Source organism: Meleagris gallopavo, chromosome 1 (assembly GCF_000146605.3).
Source record: "Meleagris gallopavo isolate NT-WF06-2002-E0010 breed Aviagen turkey brand Nicholas breeding stock chromosome 1, Turkey_5.1, whole genome shotgun sequence".
NCBI classification, from domain to species: domain Eukaryota; kingdom Metazoa; phylum Chordata; class Aves; order Galliformes; family Phasianidae; genus Meleagris; species Meleagris gallopavo.
Window position 1 is genome coordinate 169,771,001 of NC_015011.2, and position 27,097 is coordinate 169,798,097.

Below are 27,097 nucleotides of genomic sequence, written 5' to 3' on the forward strand. Positions count from 1 at the left end.
AAAAAAAAGAAGAAGTAAAAACAAAAACCCTACTGCTCTACGCATGCTTCACCTCAATTTTTGGGCACCTAACTTTCATTTATTTTCCTGTATCAGTCTAACCCTGTTTAAATATGTCATCCACCAGCTTTTGCACTGCATACTGAAGTACCAGAATCCTTGGATATACACTCAGACTTTGGTAATTACAGAACTTATTCCTCCATGCAACCAGGCTGCAACATACTTAAAGTCTCTCCAAAAAAGAGAGACTAAGAACAATTTCCTGAATCTAGAAGATCTACACTTTTATTTTACACTCAATAAACCAATGTTTACTCCCAGAACTTAAGTAAAAAATAAGAGCTTTCACAATTAAATGAGTGAAGAAATGATAGAATTTCTCAAACTTCAGAAATTAAGTTCAAGCACTAAAATAAAAACGTTGAGTTTGTATGTACTGTGAAGTCTCTACCTTGCATGATTTTAACCAAGTAAACAAAGAACATAATTAAGTACATTTAATTGCATTCCTGGATTACTGCCAAATAGCTTGTCACATATCCTGGAGGGTCTCAGTAGACCCTTTTCATTCTTCCAAAAACCAAAGGCAGAGAATTGAGTTCAATCTAAATCTGGACAATTATGCTCTTAAACATATTATCAGACCAAATAAATCACAGAGCAAAATTTTCTAGTGAAGCATTAAAATAAGTAAAAGGAAATAAGGTAATCGTGTTTATGAGCAGCAACAGATAAAATCACCCCTAGCATTCACTTGCTGATGCCAGCAACGTCATTCCCCAAAACCTGCAAGAACATTTGGAAAGATAACATCAACATTTGCCAGACTTCAGTATTACTAATTTTTCTCATGTGCCACCTGTGTAATTAAAAAACAAAAACACTGTTCTAGTTATATGGAACTAAGTAATTCCTTCCACTCACTGAGTTTTCTCTAAATCATAAAATACAGATTTCACAAGAGCATATATTGTCACTTGGTCTCACCTCCCTTTTAGGAAACAAAGGCCCATGAATAGGTGTGCTTGTCCATGCATTAGACTAGCCAGTAGGACAAAATTCTTTACTGTGAGGGTGGTGAGACTCTGGAACAGGCTGCCCAGTGAGGCTGTGGATGCCGCCTCCTTGGAAGCCCTGTCCCTGGGGGTGTTCAGGCCAGACTGGATGGGGCCCTGGGCAGCCTGGTCTTGTATTAAATGGGGAGGTTGGTGGCCCTGCATCTGGCAGGGGGGTTGGAGATTCATAGTCCTTAAGGTCCCTTCCAACCCTGGCCATTCTGTGATTCTGTGAAACATTCAAGGCCAGGCTGGATGGGGCTGTGAGCAACCTGGTCTAGAGGGAGTTGTCCCTGCCTATAGCAGGGGGTTGGAACTATGTGATCTTAAAGGTCCCTTCCAACCTAAACTAATCTATGGTTCTACCTAACATCAACTATGAATTCAACATTTACAAGACATTTGCTGATATGTCAAATCTGTACTCACTGGTGTGGGAAGCCTGCTGCCATGAGATACAGTTTTCACCCAGAATCTATCAGTTTAACTGCTGTAAGGTTTTATCTCCTTTAACTGCTATGTCAAGGACAAGCATTAGAACAATCAGTCATTTCAAGACAAAGTTAGGCAGGTAAAATAGTCCAGAAATTATCAAAACTAGTCTTTTTGAGTTTGCCTAACTGGAACACATTTGGTCCCAGAATTAAAGTCAAAAGGTAGTTTAGGAGACAGTGCTCATTTCCCAGCTGAGTCTGTAATTAGATAGAGTTGTACATCTTCAGACCAGAGTCATGTATTTCATCCTGGCTCATACGGCACAGTGATACATGCCCAATCTTGTGAATAGAACACTGGTCCCTCTTGTGACTTATTTTTACGGTTTAGGAATCTCCTTCATGCCCTAAGGTGACTGACACATGGATTTCAGCACATTACAATGCACACCAGGCTGCTGCTGTTGAGATGTGACTTAGAGCCTGACCACAACTCACACTGAACTTACACATTCAGTCCATCTCTTGCCAGCATGTAGATATGCTGCCTCCTGCACAGAACATCTCATATGTAGGCAAGGAAAATTCCCATCTTCATAATGCCCATGGAGGACTAGAACAAATATCACAAATGTTCAGATGTCTGTACTCCAAAGCACAAATATATCCTTCTGCTCCTTTTTATCCTCACTGTCTTGCATACAAAAAGAGACCATATTGAATAATAAATGATATTACAGTTGTCCCAATGTACTTAAAACTATCATGAAAAAATCCAGAAAAGCCAAAATAGAAAAACCTGCTTTTAAGCAATCGGCAAAGAACATAAAAAATAACTATTCAGGCTGAGAAACCTGTGGCCCTGCCAAGAGCCTTTACAGTACTGCTTTTTGAAAGCAAAAGAAAATAATTCTCTCTTCAGTGGAATAGAATTGGGAGCATTAAGTAAGCCGGTACCTCAAGAGATACACTGCTAACAATGTGATTTACTGTGTTAATTACAGGGCATATTAACTGACTTCAATAAATCTTGTTTTTTGTATGACAGAAGGACTAAGTAGAGTTTAATAATGACAGGTTAAAACTTATCCAACCTTTTCAGTAGGAAAAAATGTTTTGTTTTAAGGGAAGGAAGCTGATGAATTTCTTCTCATATTGCTCTCTACTTTTCCTTGAGATATAAATGCACAGTAGCAATTGCAGTTATTTCAGATATGACTAAGGCTGCATGCAAAATGCTTATTCATCTATTTCCAGTAGTACCAGAAAACAAAATACACCCAACTGTTTTCTGTAAGGAATTTCAGCCGTAGGAAGGCTCTACCTAAACACTTGCACTGTATCAGATTAATTAAAAAACACAAGTTTCTTCAGCTCCTGGTCATGGTCTGCCAACTTTCACTGCTGTCATGAAGAAGAGTTCATAAGTACTTGCAATAAAGTATTTTGCATAATCTCATGTTACATGGGATAGTTTTAATGAGTCCTAATATAGTTTTGTAGTTCATGTTTAAAGGTCATAAGAATAACCACCCAAACCTTGCCAAATAGTTAAAATCATACATGCAATCCTTTTCAGTAAGAAATATATATACAAGTTTCCAAATCTGAATATGCCTAATGTTTTATATTTTTTGCCTATGCATATATATATCTTAAAACGTTTACTTAAAAATGGATAGCAGTTGTCACTTTTACTCAATAAAGAAATGCATTCATAGAACAATAGACTTCACTGTAATATTCATTCTTGGTAACTAAATCTCTTGTACATTCAGGAAGCTTCGATACTTAGAGTCTTACCTTACCCCAAAGCAAGAGTTTCCAGCAGTGATTCCTCTTAGTGTTTTAATTTTTCAGTGTAATTTTCATCATTTCCTAGTTCAGGATGAGATGGGTTAATTGCAAGCAGTACAGCTGATATCTTGCTTGCTTCCTGAAGATCACTGTTTTGCATCATGTGCCATCACAACTACCTAGGAAAAGAAAACAGTGATTTTAAACTCCAGTCACCTGGACAACAGGATATATTACTGCTTCCAATTCATATTAAACAAAAGCCACGTCTTAAAATATAACCTTAAAAACTGTATTTATCTACTAAACATTTCATAATACGCGCTGTTAAAAGGATTATTGCATACTTTCCTCCATCCTGTTGTATACAGAGATAAAACAAGTGGAAAAATTTTATTGTCTATTCTTAATCTTACAACCTGTCTTCATCACTGACAATGTGAAGTAGACATTCTTTTTTCTTGTAGGTTTCTGGTCAGAAACTGCCAGTAACAGGAGAAACAGAGTTACACTGTAATTCCTTTGACAGAGGTAGACAGATTGGGGCCTCTAAAAAATAAAAATGTTAAGAACAGGAATCTACTTTTACTATTTGGCTATAACTGGAAGGTCCCTATTCGAACAAACAGATGGTATTTTTATTTGGTGCAACTATAGGTATCCAATGAGGACCTTGCATTTGTAGACTAACAGTAAAAGTAGATTCCTCTTTTAATACAGTCTCATATCAGTTTCAGGATCAGGAACAGAAGTCATTCACCCATAACCACTCCTTGACACAGGCTACATACATTTGCTTTCACACTACATGGAAGCAGCACGAAGCTAATATAAGTTTTCCCCACCTGGACTGGTGGAAATCTCATCCCCCAAAATCCCTACATAGAGATTGCCTTTGGACTGCAAGGTTAAGTCCTGGAGTCTCTGAATGTGGTAACAAAGGAGCAGGAAGTTGCCTCCACTGTCCTTCCCCAAGCACCACACTCATTCTATTAAGGCACATCTCTTCCAACGTGTTCTTCTCAGACTTACTGCTGTTACAAAAGGCAGCGATGGAAAGGAAAGGAAGGGGAGAGGGTTCAGCAGATCCCAATACACACAAAGGCAGCCAGAGCCTGCCACCTACATCGTGTTCAGAACCACTGATAGCATATCTGGGGCTGGTGCTTTGGAGAGCAGTCCCATGAAGCTCACATCCACAGAGCTGAGTTACCAAACCCAACCTGAATTTCATTGCTACGAAGATAGTTTAAATACTACTTAAATCTGTGATGTGAGTAAGACACCTTACTCGCTTCGGAAAGCCAAGTGCATAGAAGCCAAAAAGCTTCACTGTTGAAGTATTTGTATTTTGACGAAAATACCCTAGAAGCCCATGGCACGTGTGAGTGAACTAACAATCTGCATACATCAGTCCATCCCCAGGCTGAGAGGATGGGACAGATGGGATGAACCTCCACTGGTTCTCTCTGACAGCCTCTTACTCCACGCTGGGCTAGTTCTGTACTACCTGCAGCTGCTCAGGCCCTCATCCAACCACAACATCTGTCAAAGCACATCCAACGATGGAGATCCACAACCTGCCAGACAACCACCATGCTGTCGTATCAGCCTCCTGAATCTCAATCCACGGCAGTAAATAAGACAGTACAATGCCAACATTATTACCTGTTCAGCCAATAGAAATGTTTGAATGCGTGTTTAATCAAAAGATTCAATATTAGCAGAATATTGTCTCCCATTTGTTACCTCACTAGGTGCTGTTTTACAAACCTGTCTCATCTCCTCACCCCTCCCATAACAGCAGAAACCACCCCACTGTTTCACTATGTATTATTAAAAGGCTTAAACATTTTTTACTTCTCTTTTTCCCTCCTGGATAGCCCTCTGCAGCTATCTTCGATAAAAACATAATTGTAGCTGTACCCGCAGCTTAAGAAACAATGCCTTAAGTCCAGATAATTCTCTTGTTCCATATTTATACTTAAGAATTCAAGTTTCCTGAACATTAAGATAAGTATCAAACTGGCATCTGACTCGAAAGTCACTGAGATGGAACAGTGAAGACTTAGATCTGTGCCATCAAACTGTCTGCATTCTGAGATATCTTTGTGTACGCTGCACTCCAGTTGCAGTTTGAAGGTAAAGTCCCAATGCCTAGATGCAGTTTTAGTTTTGAAAAATAAAAACTGACAGACTAGATCTGACAGGTTCCTGCAACTACTTCAGTTCCTCATCTCCCTGCCGAGAAGTTCATTCGCCTCTGTGGGATGCTGTAAGAAACGTGTTAGATTTTTTGACAAAAATAAGTTGTTGAGTTTTAAGCCAACCAAACAAAATCCTAATAATATGGAATGGTATCGTTTGTATCATCATCATCAATGCAACCCTGGATTTAATCTGTCATCTGTGTAATACTAAAAGACTGTGCTTCTCAATAAAAGCAATCAGCTGTTTCTGCATATCCATGTAGTAAATAGCACTTTCCAATCTCTTGTAGCCTGAAGCCATTATTCTTCACTTACTGGGAGGAGAAGAAAAAGGGACTGGAAGAAAGGATGGGAGTGTTTTCCATAACAGACTCTCAGACAACTGCTGTATATCCTGACTTTCATGGACATATTTTACTTCAAAGAACATGTGCAAGCTGAACCAAGCAGTCTCCAGCCAGAGAATACAACCGTGTGCACACACAGAGCTAGTTAATCCCATACATAGAGAGCACAGCTTCTCTACAACGAGTGTAAAAACCAGACTCTGGACAGGGCTCAACAGAAAAATGAGCAAACCACAAAATAGAGTACAGCATGGATATATAACGAGTTTAAAGGCAATGCATTGCACAAGTTTGTTTTCTGCTCATCCTTCTCAGTGCTTTCCTTGGTAAATCTGTTACTCCCACACAGGTATTTTCACCATGAAACTATGACTTTCTTAGCTCAGTGCTTTGCTACATCAGTCTCATATGTGCAATACAATGTGTGTAAGTCACGGAATCATAGAATGGTCTGGGTTGAAAAGGACCACAATGATCATCTAGTTTCAACCCCCTGCTATGTGCAGGGTCAGCAATCACCAGACCAGGCTGCCCAGAGCCACATCCAGCCTGGATGGATGCGTCAGGTCAAAGAGATCACTAGCACTTACACTGTACCCAACTATTTTTTTCTGAAAAAGCAGTATTTTCACTTGTAACTCTTGCAACTCTTTCTCTTTTAAATACTAGTGCTGGTCATTTCTGAAATAAATCTTATATTATAAAACAATATTCAAAAATTTATTGAAAATGATGGTCTTAAGTTCACAAAAAAAATGCACTGAGTTTACAGCTGTAAGTAAGACACCCTAAAACAAGAAGGTTTGTCAAAATACATGCTATTCTTCAAAAAGTAAACTAGTGAAGGTAGAAGCTGCATCCCTTCAGCACCCTCTATTGGCCTTCCTGCAGCACATTACCTTGTGTTCTCAGAATTGTCACTTGTTTTTCACAGAGACATTTATCCAAAAACACACACAGAAAGAATAAAAATTGAAATAATAAAAAACAACAATCTACTGGGGTATAAAACTTTGAAACACACAGCACAAAGTCACTTACTATCATAATGCTTAGTGTTGCTGGACGTGCCATGCATTAGCCCATCTCTGCAGATGGCCAGAATTTATCCAACTAGATGGGCAAAATGTTTGTTTCTTTGTTTGCTTTTTTACCAGCCCTCTTTGTCTGATATTTCTAACAAACACTAATACTGAACAGCATCTCACTTGCAGCTCCCACCAATACAAATGACAGCTCTGCAGAAAGAACTGCTCTCATGGAACCGAGAACTTAACAATAGACACGTTATGGAGAACAGCATCCACAAAAGACAGCACATCCCATGGAGCGAGCAGATAAATAAAGTCCAGATGCCAAAGACAAGGTGATCTAAATATAACCCCTGCACACTGCCTTCCGGTGAGCGGCCAGATGGTGCAATTTCCAGCGGCGGAGGCCCTCAGCTCAGAAAGCCCTGCAGCTGCGTCCCAAAGCCGGCTCAGGCTCTGCAGCGGCAGATGTGCGCGGCATTGGGGCGGCAGAGGGAGGTGGAGGGGGAGGCGGCAGAGCTGGGGTGGGGAAGGGGCTCTGGGGGACATCGGGGTGCTGAGGGCTGCTCCTCAGGGGAGGTCAGGGTGGGAGAACCACCCTGGGGCTCTCCTAATATTTCTCTGATTGTCAGCATCAAAATGGTGCTAATTAAAACTGACGGTGAGACAACAGCCTCCAGAACATGCTGGCATGCTTGTGCCTTAGTCAAGGCAGTTTGTAGTACTGTCCATTAGAAAGCGTTACTACTGAATTTCAAATGCTAACATGCCCACTTCTTCGGGTAATCAATACTGCAACGCTTAACGGGGATGGAGAAGGCAGTCTGACACGGAATAGCAACATCTCTTGCACAGAACAAAAGCAGAATGATCCCAGAAAATCTGTGCAGTTCATTCGAGGTCACAACGAGGCTGAAACCTGAGGTAGACCCCCACTGGAGCCACATCCACAAACCCCAGAAAGGAAGAAAAGCAATCGAGTCTTTGCAATTCATGACGTTATATCAGTGTTAGCACTCATCATTTTGTTGGGTATTTCCAGGTTTTATTTATTTACTTATTCTTCATTTATACTTCAGGCAAACATTTTCTTTGTTTCATTATTTCAAGACAAAATTACCATTGCATTCTTCCACAGTTGGAAGTGGCTTGGCTGCAGGTTCCTTATGCAAGGAGCTCCACTGCATAGCAACCCCGTGGGTAGGGCTCCAAATAGCAACTGCCCCACGTGTATTCTGCAACTCAAAGCAAGGGAAAAGAGAAAAAGATGCAGGAACTGTTGGGTATGAGGGGAAACACTGCCTTTCTGTATGAGAAATGGAACTTGGTTTAAAAACAAAGGAAGGTGAAAAGCAACACAGAAGAATCAAAGGCAGCTAAAATATTTCCCACCCAAAGTTGTAATTAGTTCTGAGATCATAATATGATAATGATTATTGGGAGAAATAATTTATGCAGAGAACAGGTTATTTCCTGCAGAGAATCATGTAAATACTTCACTGTAATGCCACCCATCTGCCCCTCCCATTGAACACCGAAACGATTTCAACTTATCAAAATGCCTTATTAAAAAATAACTGGGATAACAGCTGGGTCTTTCAGTAGTTAGGGAGGAAGTTTCACTATCAGGATCTTCTAGTTGAGAAGATAAACTGAAAAATGTGAACATGAACAATAAAATCATTACTGACTGAATTTCAGGAATAAAATTAATTTCATTTTCTAAGTTTATGCTGTTTAAAGTAGATGGAAGTATAAGCCTTTTACACTGTCTTCCACAGTGCTTTCCTGGACAAGCTGGCAACGCTCTGCAGGGTAAAGAACTGGCTGGATGACCAGTCCAGGGAGCAGTGGTGAATGGAGTTAAATCCAGCTGGCAATCAGTCACATATGGTGTTCCCCAGGGGTTGGTACTGGAGCCCATCCTGTTTAATATCTTTACTGATGACCTGGATGAGGGCATCCTCAGTATGTCTGCACATGACATCAAGTTGGGAGGATGAGTCCATCTGCCTGAGGGAAGGAAGGCCCTACAGAGAGATCCAGACAGGCTGGATCACTGGGCTGAGGCCAATGGGATGAAATTCAACAAGACCAAGTACCAGGTCCTGCACTCTGGCCACAACTTCAGGCAAGGCTACTGGCTCGGACTTGGGACAGAGTGGCCAGAAGACTGTACGGAAGAAAAGGATATGGGGGTGTTGTTCAGCTGAGCATCAACCATCAACCAGCAATGTGCCCAGGAGTCCAAGAAGGCCAACAGAATCCTGGCTTGTATCAAAAAATAGTACTGCCCAATACTCAGCACTAGTGAGGCTGCTCCTTGAGTACCACGTCCAGTTTTGGGCCCCTCACTACAAGAAAGACACTGAGGCCCTGGAGTGTGTCCAGAGAAGGGTAGTGAAGCTGTGTGGGATCTGGAGCAAAAGTCTGATGGGGAGCAGCTGAGGGAGCTGGGATCATTTAGTCTGGAGAAGAGGAGGTGCAGGGGAGACCTGATCGCACTCCACAACTGCTCAAAGGAGGGTGTGGTGAGATGGGGGTCGGCCTCTTGTCCCGTGTAACAGCAGTAGGACAAGAGGGAACAGCTTCAAGTTGCACCAGGGGAGATTCAGGTTGGAGGATGTCAGGAAAAATTTCTTCTCCAAAAGAGTGGTCAAACACTGTCCCTGGAGGTGTTCAAGAAACATTTAGATGTTGTTCTATCAGACATAATTTAGACCTTTTAAAACTCATTGCAGCTTTCCAATACTTGAAGGGAGCATATATACAGGAAGAGGAACAGCTGTTTACAGGGGTGATAGTGATAGGACAAGGGGGAATGGTTTTAAACTAAGACAGGGGAGGTTTAGGTTAGATATTAGGAGGAAGTTTTTCACACAGAGGCTGGTGACGCACTGGAACAGGTTGCCCAAGGAGGTTGTGGATGCCCCATCCCTGGAGGCATTCAAGGCCAGGCTGGATGTGGCTCTGGGCAGCCTGGTCTGGTGGTTGGTGACCCTGCACATAGCAAGGGGGTTGAAACTAGATGATTTTTGAGGTCCTTTTCAAACCAGGCCGTTCTATGATTCCGTGATTTAGTGGGGAAGCATTGGTGGTAGGTGGACAGCTAGACTGGATGATCCTGGAAGCCTTTTTGAACCATGATGATTCTATGATAGAAGAGATCATTTTTGAGATGTATAAATAAATATTCTGTGAGAGAATTGAGGAAACCAGTACTTCTAACATCACTGAATGAAAAGGTATTTGGCCATGCACTACGTTGTTGTTCATAGAAATGATTTTATTTAATGCTCCCCACATCCTGTTTCTCCCATTTTGAGAATGTCTCCCTTCCCACTCCTGTCCAGAACAGAGTAAGTACCATGGTGGTGATAAGCTTAGCTGAGCCCATTTATATCTGTAACAAACAAACAACACTTCTCATTTTCAATTTTGAAAGTATTTAGTGCAGAAGGAAGAAACTACAAGCAGCAGGGATGCACTCTGCTCAGCCTGCAGAGCACATTACTCTAATAGGGTTATCTGCATTGACTTTAAATCAATTATCACTGTGCAGCACAGGAAAGGCATTTAGTACAGGTGCTGGAAAGAACAGAGCTCTGTCACTTGTCCATATCCAGCAAGGAAAGACTCCTTTGGGTTTGCTTGACCAGACCAGAGCAGTATGCAGCTCCCAATTGGTGCAAACAGCTCCAAAAGGCAACCTGAGCATTTCTGCCTAATGCACACCATGCACTCTCACCCTGTTCTCATGCTCTTAAAGACAGCCAGTATTAGTTCTTATTGATGCTTCACCTGTTATCGTACAGGTTTCTTCTGTACAGGAGCCTTTTCTGATGACCACAATCCTTTGTGTAGAAAAGAGATCTTTCTGGGTCTAAATGCACGTACTACATGAAAAGTATGAGACACATCGCTGACATTTTGCAACAGACTGATAAATGTACCAACGCCCTCATTAGGCACTACCACAGAATCACAGAATCACCAAGGTTGGAAAAGACCTTCAAGATCATCCAGTCCAACCATCCACTACTACTCTCTTATATTTTATTATACAATCCCAAGAGCCCAATATGACAAAATGCCTCTTACCAAACATATGTAAGGTCAGGTGGATTTTTAATAACATTTATGCAATTTGTGACAAAATGTTCATCTTGCCAACTGACTGTACGCCCACATTACTATTAGCAAAGGCAGTCTGCTGATAACATTCCATGCTCCTGAAACCATTTACTTATCTTCTTTTCCCCCAGTAAATTAAGCGATGCAGAATGAACACCTCAACAACCATAACCTAACAAATGAGGGCTGGGATCATAGAATAGAGATGACCTCGTTTGCCCGCACTATGGCAGGACTTGGATCTCTACTTCTCAAAATGGTCACCCATAGCTCCCTACTGGCTCCCCTGAGAGATCAAAACTGATGGAAACTTTGACAATCACCATTAATAGATGCCATCTTGTTCTGATTTTAAGCTCTCCCATCTCTGTCTATTTTTTGAGACCTTTTTAAACACAGTTGTTCTATGCAGATTTCACCTCAAAAGTGCTGTAAGTCTTAACTGCCTGTTTCTGCCAAGGATTTCAAAAGTGAAAAGGACTGAAATAGATGTTTACTTAAAAGGCACTGACATCTGACATAGATAACTAAAAAACAACAACAACAAAATAAAAACAGAGAACCAAACAACCTGAATAAAACCTGCAAAACAACAGCAACAAGAAAAAACCATCATCCCAACCCTCCCTCTGCTTCCCAAAACCTTCTCTTGGGTGGATCGGAGCACAGCCTGCATCAGGAGCTGGCAGAACTGAGCCAGTGATGGAGGATGAAGGGATCTGATTTTTCCACATCAGCACTGATTAAGTCCTGGTGAAAGTAATCACATAACCTCAGCCTCGCTGCTTTCTGATTAAAAATACTGATGTAAAAGTACTTTATTTGTTAGAAGCTTAGGAATTTTCTATACATGGCAAAAAAAGGAAGATAAATGTGTTTGGAGGAGACACTGCTGCTCCAGGATCTGACTTCGCTATTGACCAACAAAAGATGTCAGCACGCTTCAGCCATGTGAGACCAGCACAAGTATGCTGCCTCTTTGGAAGCACTATGCTTTCTACTGCAAGTACAGCCAACTTTGTGTTAAGTCTTGGTTTGGTGGGGAAAGGAGAAGTGGAGGTTCATTTCAAGTAGAATATTTTAAAAAATGCTTTTACAGATACAATTGAAAGTCTAATTGTGGGCAAAAATCTGAAATATTTTAGCGGGCTTCTCTAATGTGATTGGGTGCAGTAGTTTTCAGATAGGAACTACTTTTTTGGTCTCTACACTGGCATCAACAACTTTTCCTTTTTCTGATTCCCCTCCTCATGCTGATTTCATTAATCAGACACACAAACAACTTCAGTGATCCAGATACTGCTATTTTCAATAATCTCTGGATCAAAATCTGAAGCAATTTGTACATCCTGAGCAACAAGAATTGAGCTTTTCCAGGAAAGATGGGGATCAGAATGGATGGTAGAATAAAAATCCATTTTCTTATGATGACATATGTAAGGTTTCTCCCAGCTAAGTAGTTTGAGGAAAACAAACAAAACAACAGAATACAGACTGCAAGTCAGCACCTTCCCTTCATGTAAAAAATTAACCATCCATTTGAATTTAAATCTTCTTTGTCTAATAGACAAATTCAGTAGTACAACATTGCTTTTCTCTTTCCAACTCAAGTAATTCCTGATCTCCCATTTGGCTGGGGGGTTGAAACTTGATGAATCTTGAGGTCCCTTTCAACCCAAGTCATATACTATGGTTCTATAATTTTAGATTGAAAAAAAAAAGTAGGAATTAAATAATAAATCTACGTAACAACCAAGCAAGGCCTTATCTCAACTTACATGTTCTATACATGCCACTGATGTAGCCATCTTGATATGCTTTTCTAGTAAAGCAAGCATCAAGAATTTCAGACTGAAGAATGGAGCTGAAAGATCAACAGAAGTAGCATATAAATGACTTTTTAGTTTGCAATGCCAATTTGCTGCCCACTTATTACTACATTAAGTGCCAAAAATGAAGGCCAATCCTAATGCTAGCTGAAAATTTTGAGCTATTAGAGCCAAAGTTTCTAAACATTATCCACTAAAAAATATAAAACCAAACTCAGGATGCCCAAATCTGGTAATAGTAATGCCCTGAATAATAACTTTAACACACCCTTCTAGCTGTTGTGTGTGTGACAATCTCAAAAACAAATTCTGAATAAGAATCATAAAGACAGACAAAACAATAGGGTAAATTAAAAAAAAGACCTTCAGTTGCAAAATTCTTTAAAAGATGACTTCATTTAGGAAAACTAAACAATTCAGAAAGCATCACTAAGGGCGCCTTTATACCAGCTATCAATATTGCTTTCTTCAATCGAACAATAAACCACTGTTAATCATACTGCCAGCCAACTGCTTCAGAATTAAGCAGAGAACACTTTATTCAAAACTTAGGCTAACAAAACCAAATGAACATCTATCTCCACCAACATCCTTTTCTCAAAAGCATTAATACTGAGCAAAGCTCTTGATCACAGAATCACATAATATCTCAAGTTGGAATGGACCCACAAGGATCATCGAGTCCAACCCTCGGCTCCACAAAGGACCACCCAAACCCAAGCTGCGGCAGCTTGTGGCTGCGCTCACAGCCCTGGGCAGGCAGTTCCATGCCCACCGCCCTCTGGTGCAGACCCTTTCCCTCACCCCCAGCTGCCCTCCCCTGACGCAGCTCCATGCCGTTCCCTCGGGCCCCGTCGCTGTCACACAGAGCAGAGCTCAGCGCCTGCCCCTCCGCTCCCTGTGAGGAGCTGCAGCCGCCATCAGGCCTCCCCTCAGCCTGCTCTGCTCTGAGCACACCAGGGGCCTCAGCCGCTCCTCACACACCGTGCACTCAGACACTTCCCCATCTTTGCAGCCCTCCTTTGGATTCAAATAGCTTTATGTCCTTCTTACGTTGTGGCACCAAAACCTGCACTCCATGCAGGTGAGACTGCACAGCACAGAGCAGAGCAGAGCAGGACAACTGCTTCCCTCGCTCAGCAGTGCAGGGCTTGACTCACCCAGGGTATGGTTGTCCCTTCTGTCTGCCAGGGTGTACTGCCGACTCAATTTGCCACTAACTAGAACACCCAGATCCCTTTTGGCAGGGCTGCACTCCAGCCCCACACCCCCCAGCTTGTACATTGAGCCAGGGCTTCCCCATCCCAGGTACAGAACTCAGCACTTGTGCTTCTTCCGCCTGTACTCAGCTCTGGTGAGGCTGCACCTCCAGTATACTGTGTCCAGTTTTGGGCCCCTCACTACAAGAAAGACATTGAGGCCCTGGAGCGGGTTCAAAGAAGGGCTGGTGAGGGGTCTGGAGCACAGGCCTTATGAACAGCGGCTGAAGGAGCTGGGATTGTTCAGTCTGGAGAAGAGGAGGCTCAGGGGAGACCTTATTGCTCTCTATAACTACCTGAAGGGAGGTTGTAGTGAGCTTGGGTCGGCCTCTTCTCTCGTGTAACTGGTCATAGAACTAGAGGGAATGGCTTCAAGCTGCTCCAGGGGAGATTTAGGCTGGACATGAGGAAATACTACTTTTCTGAAAGAGTGGTCAGGCACTGGAGTGGGCTGCCTAGGGAGGTGGTGGAGTCACCGAACCTGGAGATGTTCAAGGAATGTCTGGATGTTGTGCTGAGGGACATGGTTTAGCAAGAACTATTGGTGATAGGCAGATGGTTGGACTGGGTGATCTTGTGGGTCTTTTCCAGTCTTGGTGATTCTGTGGTTCATGCAGATGGTGACCATCCTCAAATTTGTCCTGATCTTGGTGCAAGGCCCTTCTGCCCTCAAGGAAATCAACACTCCTCCAAATTAACATCATCCGCAAATTAACTTAATATGACTTTCAGATCTTTATTGGAGTCACTGATGAAAACAAAGAGAACTGGCCCTAAAATTGAACCCTGCAGAATTCCTCTGGTGACAAGTACAGCCTCCCCTCGCCCAACACAAGGATGTTTTTATTGTCATGGGACATTCTTAGGGTCCCATCGTCATATCCTTATGATGTCACGAGCCACCTCCCTGCCAACCGCTATAAATATGGAGACCCTGACAACAGAACACCAGTCGCTGACTGATTTGTCTGCGAAGCACACATCTGAGAGTAGGAGCTGCTGACTGTCTTTTCTCCTATTGTGGGAGCATTTGTGGAGGAGGATGGATCCTTCTCCACGAAAGGAGCTTTGCCTCTAGATAGCAGCAGTGAGCCTGACCAGTGCATGTAGACCCACTGGAAAATTATGTTGAGCCTATGGAGGTGGACCCACCTCCAGAGGATGAACTGATAAAGGTGGATCCACCTTTATCAGGCCCGGGCAAGCACTATAACATCATACTTGCCTGGAGATGTCACTATATCCACTGGTGGCACAGCAGGGGCTCTCAACTTCCATCTCCGGTGTTGAAGAGTCACCATCTGCCAGAGAGCCCCTGGGCCACCTGCTGCCCTCTATAACCCCTTCTTACCCATCTCTTTCCTCATCCTTCCCCAAGACCTCTCACCTCTTTCCCAAGCTCTGAGGAAAAGGGAAGGACTGGGACTGGTCTCCTGTATGTTTCTGCATTGAGAAACAGTAGTCCAGTCTCTGAGCTCCCTGTAGCCTCCAGATAAGTCCTGAAGAAGAGGGCAGGACTGGTTTGAATGGGAAGAAAGGATGACATTCAGCATGAAGGTTCTTCCAGTTGCTCCATTAGGACTTTTATTTCAAAACTGGACAAAAAACAATTTGAGAGAACAATACAAAATAGTAGTAGCAATAAAAACCTAAAGTTCTTTTCTAAAGCAAAACCATGACTCTCCATTTTTGGTACCTCACAGTCTGCCCTGGGTCCTCTTCACTCTCCCCAGAGAGAACTTCAACATTCTTGCACGCGAGCCAAATGCATATATTTTATTTTAATAGGGCTACTTAATAATGAAAAATAGCTCTTGCTACTGGAACTGCTGAAAAGAACTTACGAGAAGTTTGCTACAGGGCAGCTGGGCTGTATTTTGAACTCACTGTAAGTTCATTGACTTCAATCATAACGTTTACAAAAATAAATGACATATTTATTAAGCAAAACTGTTTATAAAGTCACGATGCCTTCAGTTCTTTGCTCCAGAAGACCTACAGTGTTTATCCTAGAAAATAACTTTCTTTTACTTTGCATCAGAGATAAAAATCTTTGGGCACAGCAGGCAGATTTTAATTCCTTTTGACAAAGCGTGTCTTTAAACTTTATCAGGACACTTACATGCACTCTTCTTTAATTCAAGATGGTAGATTACTACTGAAAAAGATTCAAAGATTAAACTAAGAGCTATTTTTAAAGATAAAATGAGAAGGACACAGGCACAATGTTTCCACCTGTCTTACTGAGTTCTATGACATACAGTCATTTATTTCTGTGATATTTTAAATTAATACAGTAATACATGCAGCCTGGCCAAATACATATCATGTTATAAGCTTGGCACTTTGCAGCTTTTTGATTTATGCTTGAGCACTCTATCTTAGCACTGCACTGCATATTTGTGTATTCTTACATAAGAGCCACTGGTGCCTTGGTTAAAAGTTTATGCAAAACCCTACCACATTCTAACACTAACTCATTTCTCTGAGGTTTTTTAAAGTAAAAACCAGGCATGAATATCAAAGAGCACACTGTAAATGATCGTTTCTAATCTTAGACACGTATCAATTATTCACTAGCTTGTTCTTCTTGTGCTTTATCGTATAGACTTCACCATGGTAACACTATTCTTCATTTCCTAGCCTTAATCAGTGAATCTGTAAACTAGTATTAGATTTGGCTGTTGGAATACTTGGTATTCTACTTCACCACAAATGTAGACACGAACAGTGTCTGTTTTGTTGCACCATGAACCATGGAGTTTGCAGGATAACAGTATGCCTCCATTTGCTTAGCAACATGATAGGATAACTTCTAAAACGAAGCCAGTTCCTGCTTTACTTACTAAGCACAAATACATAGCTCTGAATCACCACCTGGAAACCGAGAATGTAAAAGGCGTAAATGTAGTGTCCTGAGGCAATACTTACTCTAAGCTCCTTACACAGTCCATCTTTCAAAGACCATACATTTTAAAACTCATATTAAGGTTTAGAATCAAATCACTTGTTTTCAGTAAGTAACTGAACCCAAAATGCAGTCACATCTCACAGCCTTCTTGGTACTATAGAACTTACAGAAGACACAACTTTCATTTGATTGTTTTCTTTCCCCTTTCTCATATTTATAGCTATTGCTACACATATCATTTTCAATCTTCTCAAAATAAATATTTTTCTAGCAGCTTTTCAGTCCACCCATTTCTTTTTTGCAGTGAGTTTTTCTGCCTCCCTCCTTTCTTTCTAATTCTCTTTTTCATTATCTTTTTCCCCCTGTATTTCCCCAGTACTCTTGATCCTATTCATCTTCACCTTCCTTTTTGCCATTGTTACATACACTTCATTTTCAAACACCTCAATTTTTGAGGCTTTTTTATTTTATTAATCCAAATGACAAATCTTTAATGCTTTACCATTCCTGCCTTCAACTTGTAAAGCAAAACAGTATTTCCTCTTTGCCCACTCTTACACTGGGTCTCTAGGGAGTACCAATCAAGCTGTGCTTTTGAGCATATCATTAATTTTGATCCCAGCAGCAATTTCTAACGTTTCTTTAATATGTAAAAATCTATCTGTAACATTGCCAACATGGAAGCAACAGTCTTTCCCAGTAAGTCCTTAATATCATTCTTTTTTAGAATAATGAACTGTGTGATACATTCCCTTGAAGAATAATTAACCTCATGCTGGATAAAAGTGAAAAAGGCATAATTCATTTTCCTGAAGGAACTATCACACCACAAAAACTGCACAAATAAGAAATTTTGGGATGGCACAGGAGGATGGATATTGCCTAGAAAGAAAAACTCTTAGTTGTTCACGCTTGGCTAAGACTCCATTGTCCTTGACAAATTTGTAAGCCTTTGTGAACCTTTCCTTTGGGTCTGCCCTGCTCACCAGTGACCTACTGTCTCTTGAGAGCAGGAATTACCAGGCTTGTACTGAGTGACTGTCAGCTGTCCTTCTGCAATGGAGCTGAGCATGGTGTAGTGGTTTCTTTTGTGCTGCTCTTTCATCCAAAGCCCTCACTTGTGGAATCACACATGGATCTGTCATCTTCTCCCCCATCTCAGTGTAAATAAGGGTATAAATAAAATACAATATAAAACAAAATAAAAATAGAATAGGGGGAAACTGTGATGCAAATTCAATTTGAAACTTGATCATATTTTCAGAGCCTCACTGCTGTCAAGGAAGATGTTTAAGATGACAACAGAAGAAAGAACAACTGACTGAATCTATCTCCTCCAGGTACAAAAATGGTATCGAAAGGTGGGCATCAAGGCCCTGACCATCTCTTCTTCCTCCTTGCCCAAGAATTAGGTGGCTTCTCTGCAATGCAGAGAGCTGTGAGAAAAGCTGCTGGGAAAAATTTATGAAAAACCTTCTTGAGTGTTTCCCTCTTTTCCTTGGGTATTACGCTGTGCCCCTGGTGTCTGTCTGAGTGTCCATGTGGCATAGCCATGTCTGCTCACTGACCTGCTGGCTTCATCTTGGGCCTTCATGACTACAGACAGACCTGTCTGGCAAACTGGACACCAAGCTGGACATAACTCAGCAATGTGCCCTTGCTGCTAGGAAGGCTCATAGTATTCTTGGCTGTGTTAGTAAGGCTAGCAGGTCAAGGGAGGTGGATCCTTCCCCTTTACCCAGTGTTTGTAAGGCTACACTTGGAGTGCTGAGGCCAGTTCTGGGCCTCCCAGTACATGAGAAACCTGGACAGACTGGAGTCCAAAAGAGGGCCACCAAGATGATGAAAGGCCTGGAGTACCTCTCCTGTCAGGATAGCCTGAGAGAGCTGGGAGCGCTCAGCCTGGAGAAGAAGAGGCTCAGGGGGATCTCATCATTGTCCATAGATACCTGAAGCATGGCTGTATTTATATGCCAAGAGGCTCTACCCAGTAGACTGTACCAGCACAGGCACACAGGAGGTTCCCTCTGAACATTAGGAGCACTTCCGTGCTGTGCAGGTGATGGACCACTGGCACAGGCTGCCCAGAGGCTGTGAAGCCTCCTCCTTGGAGTTCTCTGAAAGCCAGACATGGCCCTAGGCATCCTGCTCAGGGTGTGCATGCTGCAGCAGGCTTGGGCCAAGTGGCCTCTAGAGGTCCATTCCCCCCACAGCCATTCTGTGATTGCGTTAAACTGGTCTTATTGGCTGCCCCTGGATACTGCCACCACATTACACTCTCCTTACTAGGGTGGGGTGGGATTATGCTGATTGTTGTCAGCACCAGCTGCTGGCTCACTTTCACTTGGAGAGCAACTACATCCTGCTGATCCCTGACAATCAGGCTCTAACAGATTGTACTGTACAGAAAGTACTGTATCTTAAGCTCTCAGTAAGTGCTGTATTAATGTCTGGCCCCCCCCAAAAAAACAAAAACAAACAAACAAACAAAAAAAACCACAACCACAAAACAAAAAATCATTTTAAAAATACTTTTAAAAAACTACTTTTTCCTATCCATCAATGGCAAGGTCATCACATCTCCGTATCACATTGAGTCAGCCCCAGTAATCCATACACTCGCAATGTACTCAGTTAACCATAATATTCCATTCACACATATCAAACTGTTGGCACTTCCCTCTGCACACAGAAGCTGCCCGGCCAGCAAAGGAGGACAGCAGGACTGTACTCACAGCTCTCTTCAGCTGAACATACTGCAGCTGCAGGCTCTTCAGGTTCTTTTCCTCGGGCTTGAACACAAAGCTTCAGTGATCTCCTCACAGCAGAACAGTGTGATCCTGACCTCCTCCCAGACCTTCCTTTCCTGATTCAGCTTCTCCATAAATATGCTAGAAAGCTCCTGCGATCAGTCAGTATACGTGCCAGTTCTGATCACCTTGCAATTTTGCAATTTGCACCACACAATTTGCACCACGCAGGAATGTAGATTACAGCCCCAGTAAGTGGTAAGGGGTTCATGGGCCTCTTCTTGCTGAAGCTAGTATAATTTATAATTATTTCAACAAAATCAAACAAAACAGTCCTTGACTATTGCTGCACTACTTTGAGGAGTCTGTCCTGCAACCAGCCAAGCTCAGCCAGCAAAGAGACCACAGAGAAGCTTCACACGAGAAGAGCTTCACATAGGGGAGAAAGAACTTTACTTGGTCGTGATATATTAACATGAAAAGGCCTCCCATAACACTTCTGCATATAACACAGGTGTATGTTTATTGATAGAACTACTAAACGGGCTGTTGCTCTCCCATTATCACTTCTGCACGTGCTGTCCTCTTTGCATGAATGCTCTGTGCAGCCCCTCCATCCACAGCTGCTCTCAGCATTTGGTACCAGTCGTAAGGTGGATTCTGCCACCTTAGAATAGAGCCAGAAGGTTTCTTCCTCAAAATCTATCACTTTCCTAAATACAAGACATGAACACCACTTGAAATATGGTACTGCTAAAATACGTAATCCAATAATTAAATTTTATAGCATAAAATGAAGACATTATAGTTTCAGAGCATGAACTTCCAAATGTTTAAATTGCAATTATTTAAAATTCCAAATCAACTTTGATCCAAAAGGAGAACAGTGTTAGCACACCTGCACAAATTATACTTTACCATTGTAATTTAACTGATAACACTAACAAATTTCTGCTGGAACTACTGAAAACTAGGAGCATGTTGAAAACGAGACCTTGTTATAATACTAAGATTGAAAATACTTCTCTAGAGAGTAAAACATTTACTCAAAATAACAGTAAAGTAAGCAACTGCCTCTTGAAAATCTTTCCTTGGCCAAACTTGGACATTTGATGTTCTGTAAAAAAGGCCATTTGTTACCTGTTTGTTACCCACTAGCCTCAACAATCTTTTTAAGTGGTCAGACTCTTATGATGAATATTACACAAAACCACACCAGAAAGGATTTTTTTTCTATTTAACATTATTCCATCTGACCAGCAACAAGATCCATTAGGCTTTCTGAATCATGCACAGTACAACAAAGACTTACTACTGGCATTCATCTGTTTAAATTGTAGAGCTGATATTTACAGCTGATATTTACAAGTTTGAGGTCAAGTAAAGCAAGCTAGAGGGAGTTTATCTACACAATTTAACAAAACAAAACATCACCAATCAACTAACCACCTTCTTGTCCTGCCACAATACACATTAAAACACAGAGAAGAAAGGCCAGACAATGACTGCATGCAGTACCTCTGGATTCTGACCACTGAGGTGGAATGGAAGTTAAATCAAAATAAAATAATTCTAACTTAATTAAAATGGCAGAACTACCTACTTAAAATCAGATATAACTACATTCCAAATTTTAAGATGCTTTTTATCTAAAAGGTTACTTGTTACATTATAGACTAGATCAGGCCCAACTTGCTGTTGAAGTCTAATGCACTCAGTTATGCTGAATAGGATCGCTCCTTCCAGTCACATTGGAGATGCAGACAAATTTAAAAGTACAGTACAGCAGCCTTTATCTTAAAATTCCATTTAATTACATTTCTAGTCTGACTAAAGGCATCTAATGCTGTAACATTTCTGACTTCCATGTTTTCTTCATAGTATCAGAGGACTTATTTCAGAAATTAATAGGATACTTTGGCTTAGGTATATTACAACAGCTCTACAGCCTCTACTGCTCCAGTACAGGCTTGATTCTGTTGCTCACCAACAGACACACACACACACACACACACACACACACACACACACACACCCCCAGTGCTGCTTCAGATGTGGCAGTGTGTCACAGTCCCCCACTGTCAGCTGAGGAAGACATGGGTCTCAAAGCAGTGAGAATACAGGTACACTTCACACTGTCTTGTTATGTTCTTAAGTAGCTTTTCTGTCCTTAACATCTGTTTACCTCAAACTACTGAAGCCATTTGGACATGTTCCCGGGTGCTCTTATGTTTTTTAAGCATCTAAACTGGCAAATAAACAGGCAGGGAAGGAAAAAAAAAAATTGAACAATCAGTCTCAGATCACTAGCCTGTATTTTATGTAAAAATCAAGCAGACTCCCTACAGAATTACATTATGTGATACATTACACACTAATTCATCATCAAAATGCCTGTGGTTAATAACTAACTTCAGGGTATAACTGACACTCCCACAAATAAAAGAATATAAGTCATGATTTACACATATATCAGAAGCTTTTTTTTGGTTCTGAAATGGAAATCATAACACAGCAACATTAATTAAAAGTCTCCAAACCTACCTTTAACTTCCTTAGATTTATGCTCACCTGTGGGAATTCAAGAATGACGAATGAGCTGCCACAGCTCTTGCCTTATTTCAGAATCATGCAGGCTCACCTGGTCAGCTTATTGAAGGCAGGCATGCCAAAAACATGAAGTCACTCACATTAGGGCAAAAGGCAAGGACTGAAACAGGACGCTCTATCAGTAACACTCCTAGTACTTTTTTCAAGTTCTCCTAGATTCATGTACAACCTATTATTACAACTATATTAGCAAAATTCATTAAATGCATCAAATACAATAGGCTGAATATGAGATTGTGAAATAAATTAATTAGCTCCAAAAGCTGCTCATTAACAACGCGTGCAGATGTTAACACACACTGCTCCAACGTGATCATACACCAACAGTTGGACTCAGTGGCTGTTCTTGCAGTGCCACATGACAAGTTATGGATAATTTTGCAATAAAATGTTAAGGCATCAGAATTGTTGCCAGTAAAGCAAGTACATCTGTGTGAAGGAGCACCTGTGTATGCTCATTCTACAACCCTTTATAAAAACCTGCAATCAAACAAAAAGAAAAAAAAAAAATGCATTGTTTGAGCTACGCACAAAATGCCAATAATGGTAATCCAAGCAATGAGCCAAGTATCTGAAAGGGGACTATGGGAAAGATGGGGACAGCAGGGCCCCCTGTGATAGGATAAGGGGAAATGGTTTCAAACTAGAAGAGAGGAGATCTAGATCACATAGAAGAAAAAAAGTTCCTTACAGTAAGCGTGGAACACTGGCACGGGTTGGTTGCCCAGAGAGGTGGTGGTTGCCCCATCTCTGGACACTCAAGGTCAGGTTGGATGTGGCTCTGACACACCAGATCAAGCTGTAAATGTCCCAGTTCACTGCAGGACTAGATGCCTTTTAAAGATCCCTTCCAACTCAAATAATTCTATGATGAGTGTGTAATAGAGAAAAAAAAATGTAATTTAACAGCAGATTCCAACACACCAGAATACCATACTGCACATGAAACTTCGTGTCCCTGCTCTTCTGCCCTGAGAGCAGCCTACTCTGGGACATGCTCCTGCTTCCCTCACAAGCAAGCAAAGATGGGAAGGCCACAAGCAGTAAGTCTCTGGTGGTGACAAACTGGGACACCTTTCACCTCCACCCTGCCTGTGTTGGTTGTGGCTCTGTGATGATTACCAGAAGCTCATACTTCAGCAAAAGGCACAGGAATCAGTAAAATGTGACCAAATAGCACCATTAACCTTTTTTAACTCTGAATAATGCAAAATCATTAAAGTACAAATTAAAACTGACTCTCTCAAAGTACTTCTACAAAGCATACTTAGGAATTCTTCAGAAGGGCATTATTATGGGGAAGGAAAATACCTCCTCAGCTGATCTTTATACAGTTTCAGATACATCTGTGTCTGCCACCAAGCAACAAAAATATTTGTGTGGCGTCACATCCAGAATCATGGCAGGAAGAAATGCTAAGAGAGGATGGTGGTGCCTCTTCAGAGACTGGAGATCTCAGGTACGTCCCAAAGTGAAACTGCTGTTTTGCTCCAGCACCAAAAACTGCTACGTGCACTGCAGCATGATGTTTAACGTATGGAATGATGCAAGTGGGGCACTACGCTCCATTTAGTTACTACTTCCCATGGGCACCTGGCAGAGGTATCCAAGATGTTCACCCCTCTCTTTCAACAGTGTCTGCCAGTGTGGCATCTCATAGCAAGAACACTTTGCCACTCAGCCCTCAAAAATGTATCTCTATGCTTCAATAACCACAGGGTTCCCACTGGCAGGGACATGGGAGCCATCGGAACAGCTCACATTAGTGCTTCATCTAATGCAGCATGTTGGCTACTCATTAGCTTGCAGCAGATGGTTTGACAGAAGGTGCAAGAAATTCAATGGTGGACAATTCTGATTGGAAACGTGTGCTTTCAGTTGCTCCATCTCATTTGCTTATATTCTGAAACACAAGGATTTACAGCTGAAAGGACTTGAAAAATACTCAAGTAATTGTTGTGTTACATACACAGATTACACTTAAGCAGCTAAACATTTGTTGTAGAAATACCAGCATCCCTTTGTCACTCACACATTTCTGTCAGTTAATCCCAAACTAATTACACACCATGAAAAAAGAGCTTCTTACATATTTGAGCTTTTCTGACCTCATTACACACTTCACTCATCCATTAGAATGGAAAGACAGGAGAAACAATAAAGGCCAGCTTCTGCATGTAGTTCAAAGTGGAGAAAGTTTGCAACTGCCTATCTTCTCAATCTTGCTTTAGATGGAAGGTGTTCCAAAACCTACTGATCACTGTTGTCACACACTGACTTCAATTTCTGTTCTCTTTCTGGATAGCACATATATTCCAATCTTTGCTGACAATTAATTCATATGCGTAGATCAGGAAAGAAAAAACAAAACACTTGGAGGCTTGTATCATCTGTTAAGTCAGCAACACAGAGGAACATTTTCTTTGAAGTCTCAACAATGTGTACTTTCTTTCATTTCATCCATTGAAGTACCTCGTTAATGTATGTCAGCACTGTACCTCACACTATGTTAACTTATTCAGAATCTTTTGTGATTTTCAGTAGGCAAATACACAACCTGCAAGCATATCTTTCTTTTTTTTCAACGAATGCTCACTTTTTATCCAGCACAGTATCACTGCATCTGTACCACTGTTAATAGCTAACAGTGTAATTACTGCCTCCTGAATCTTTTCTCAAGTTTTTATGATGTAGTAAAATGTTATCTACCATTTTAAGCTACTACAATTGCTACTGTAAGAATTCCACACAAATTGTATAGAAGAACTGGCATATGCTTGAATACAGCTTATGTGGCACATTAAGGATCTATCTGCTCATCTCCTAAGGGAAAAAGAAATACCAACCTGTGCAATTTATTTAAACCTTTCAAAAGAATCAAAAACCAGCTCAGCCATTTCTTTCTTTCTTCCTTTCTGTTATCTTCTAATAGTAGCAGAAATTAGAAGCAGACTCATAATTTTACAGACTGCTTCAGACTTCATATGAACGCTGCTGTTTCTCAGCCAGATGCAGTGACCTAAGTGCCAGTGGGTACTTCCAGCCCTCACAAGTTGTTCCGGAGTCCTGCAGACAGCACACAGATCCTCCCAAGGGATGGGGAACGTAATCAGGCTGTTCCAAGAACAGAGTCTCATTTGTGACTGGTAGGAACATAGATACTCCTACTATATACCTCCAAATGCATTATTAGCATGTGAATTGCTAGGCCAGTATTATAGGGGAGAAAAGACTCTAAAGCAATGCTTTCAAGGAAAAATAAAGAACACTGCAATAGAAGAAAAAAAAAAAGCATTAAGAAAAAGACTTCGAAGACAATGAAAAAAAAAAAAGGCAGAACAGCAACCCTCCATTCCCACAGTATGTTTCCCTCCACTGACAAATGTGACAGTAGGAACTAAAGGAATCTCGACCTTCTCTATTTTTATAACTTTCTTATGCAAGTCAATTATTTCTTTTTAAATATGCTTATAAACTTAAATCGTTAATTCACTCAAAAAAAACAACCCACAAAACAGCAGTAGGAGCTGGCAACAACTAATGATGTCACCATATTAAATACCCGCATTTACACCAAATGTTCTACATCATCCTATCAAAGATAAGATAGAACAAGATGTACAGACTTAACTGTTCATTTTGGCCTTTCATTAGCATAAATTGCACCAGCATTTGCAGCTGAAACCTAAAGCAGATTCCAGATGAACAGCCCTGTTTTGTTTCCCCACTTTGATTTTACATGAAGGCACGAGAGACAGAGAGAAATCCCCAAACCACAGCCTTCAGTCTCTGAAATTGTGCTTTTATTAAAGAACAAAACCAGGAATCCTTAGTAATACAACTGCACACAAGAAGAATCCAAGCCAGTTTGTCGCTGTTGACTCCATTTAAAAAGCTCAGAATCAAATCTAACCTGTAACCATGAGGTCCACGCAGGAACTCTTTTCTACAGGACCTTATTTCCAATACAGCAAACTTCAGTGGTTACCTAGCAAAAAAGATCTCTACAGTCTCCCCCTAGGGACTATCAAATCATTAAGAACTGCTGCTTCTAAATAGCAGCAGTAACAAATTTGCACTTGAATAACCATCTACAGCTATAGCTCCCCAAAGAAAACATTGGTTTTGAGTTATGTCTGCACAGGTAAATACAAGGCAGAACAAGAAGCAAGCCCAAGCCCTAAACACAGCTGCCCCATACTGCTCACTGCACGGCTGCCTGTGGATCCGGGTCCATTCTCTGGGACAGACCTGCTCCACACCATGGCCAAGTTGGTCCCTGCCCGGCAAATGTGGCTGCAGGGTGCTGTTGCCAGCTGGAGGCCAACCCACACATTGTGATCTCCTGGCCTGACTGGTCCTCTCCTGCCTGCTCCTCTCTGCTCCCCAGTAGTGACTCCAGCAGGTCCTCATCTTCCAAACATTCCATGTGACCCCAAGGACAGCAGTCAGGGCTAAACATAGACGCAGATGTCCTCTCTTCCTTTTTATAATGGCAGTGTTTGCCATCTAGTATATAAGATACTGGATGTATATAAGAAAATGAAAATAAATGATGCGTTTTACCTTCTGAGATGACGTTAGCAAGCACTTGAGTAACTGCAAGAGCAATACTGAACTATTTTTGTACTGAAGGACACCTGCTTACGTTCTCATGAGACTGCTGTAAATGGCCATAGTCCATTTACTTGCCATACTTAGACTGTGGAAGCAATGTCACTGCAGCA

General features: G+C 41.4%; 1 long non-coding RNA gene across 1 annotated transcript in view; it reads right to left on the minus strand.

The window, feature by feature from the left end:
* Positions 1-1,353: 1,353 nt before the first annotated feature.
* LOC104917550 overlaps positions 1,354-27,097 on the minus strand; it is a 33,593-nt gene continuing 7,849 nt past the window's right edge. The window contains exons 2-3 of the long non-coding RNA XR_796948.2: positions 3,296-3,468; positions 1,354-2,105 (exon numbers count right to left, since the gene is read on the minus strand). This is a non-coding gene — a long non-coding RNA (uncharacterized LOC104917550). The remainder of the gene's footprint in view (positions 2,106-3,295; positions 3,469-27,097) is intronic.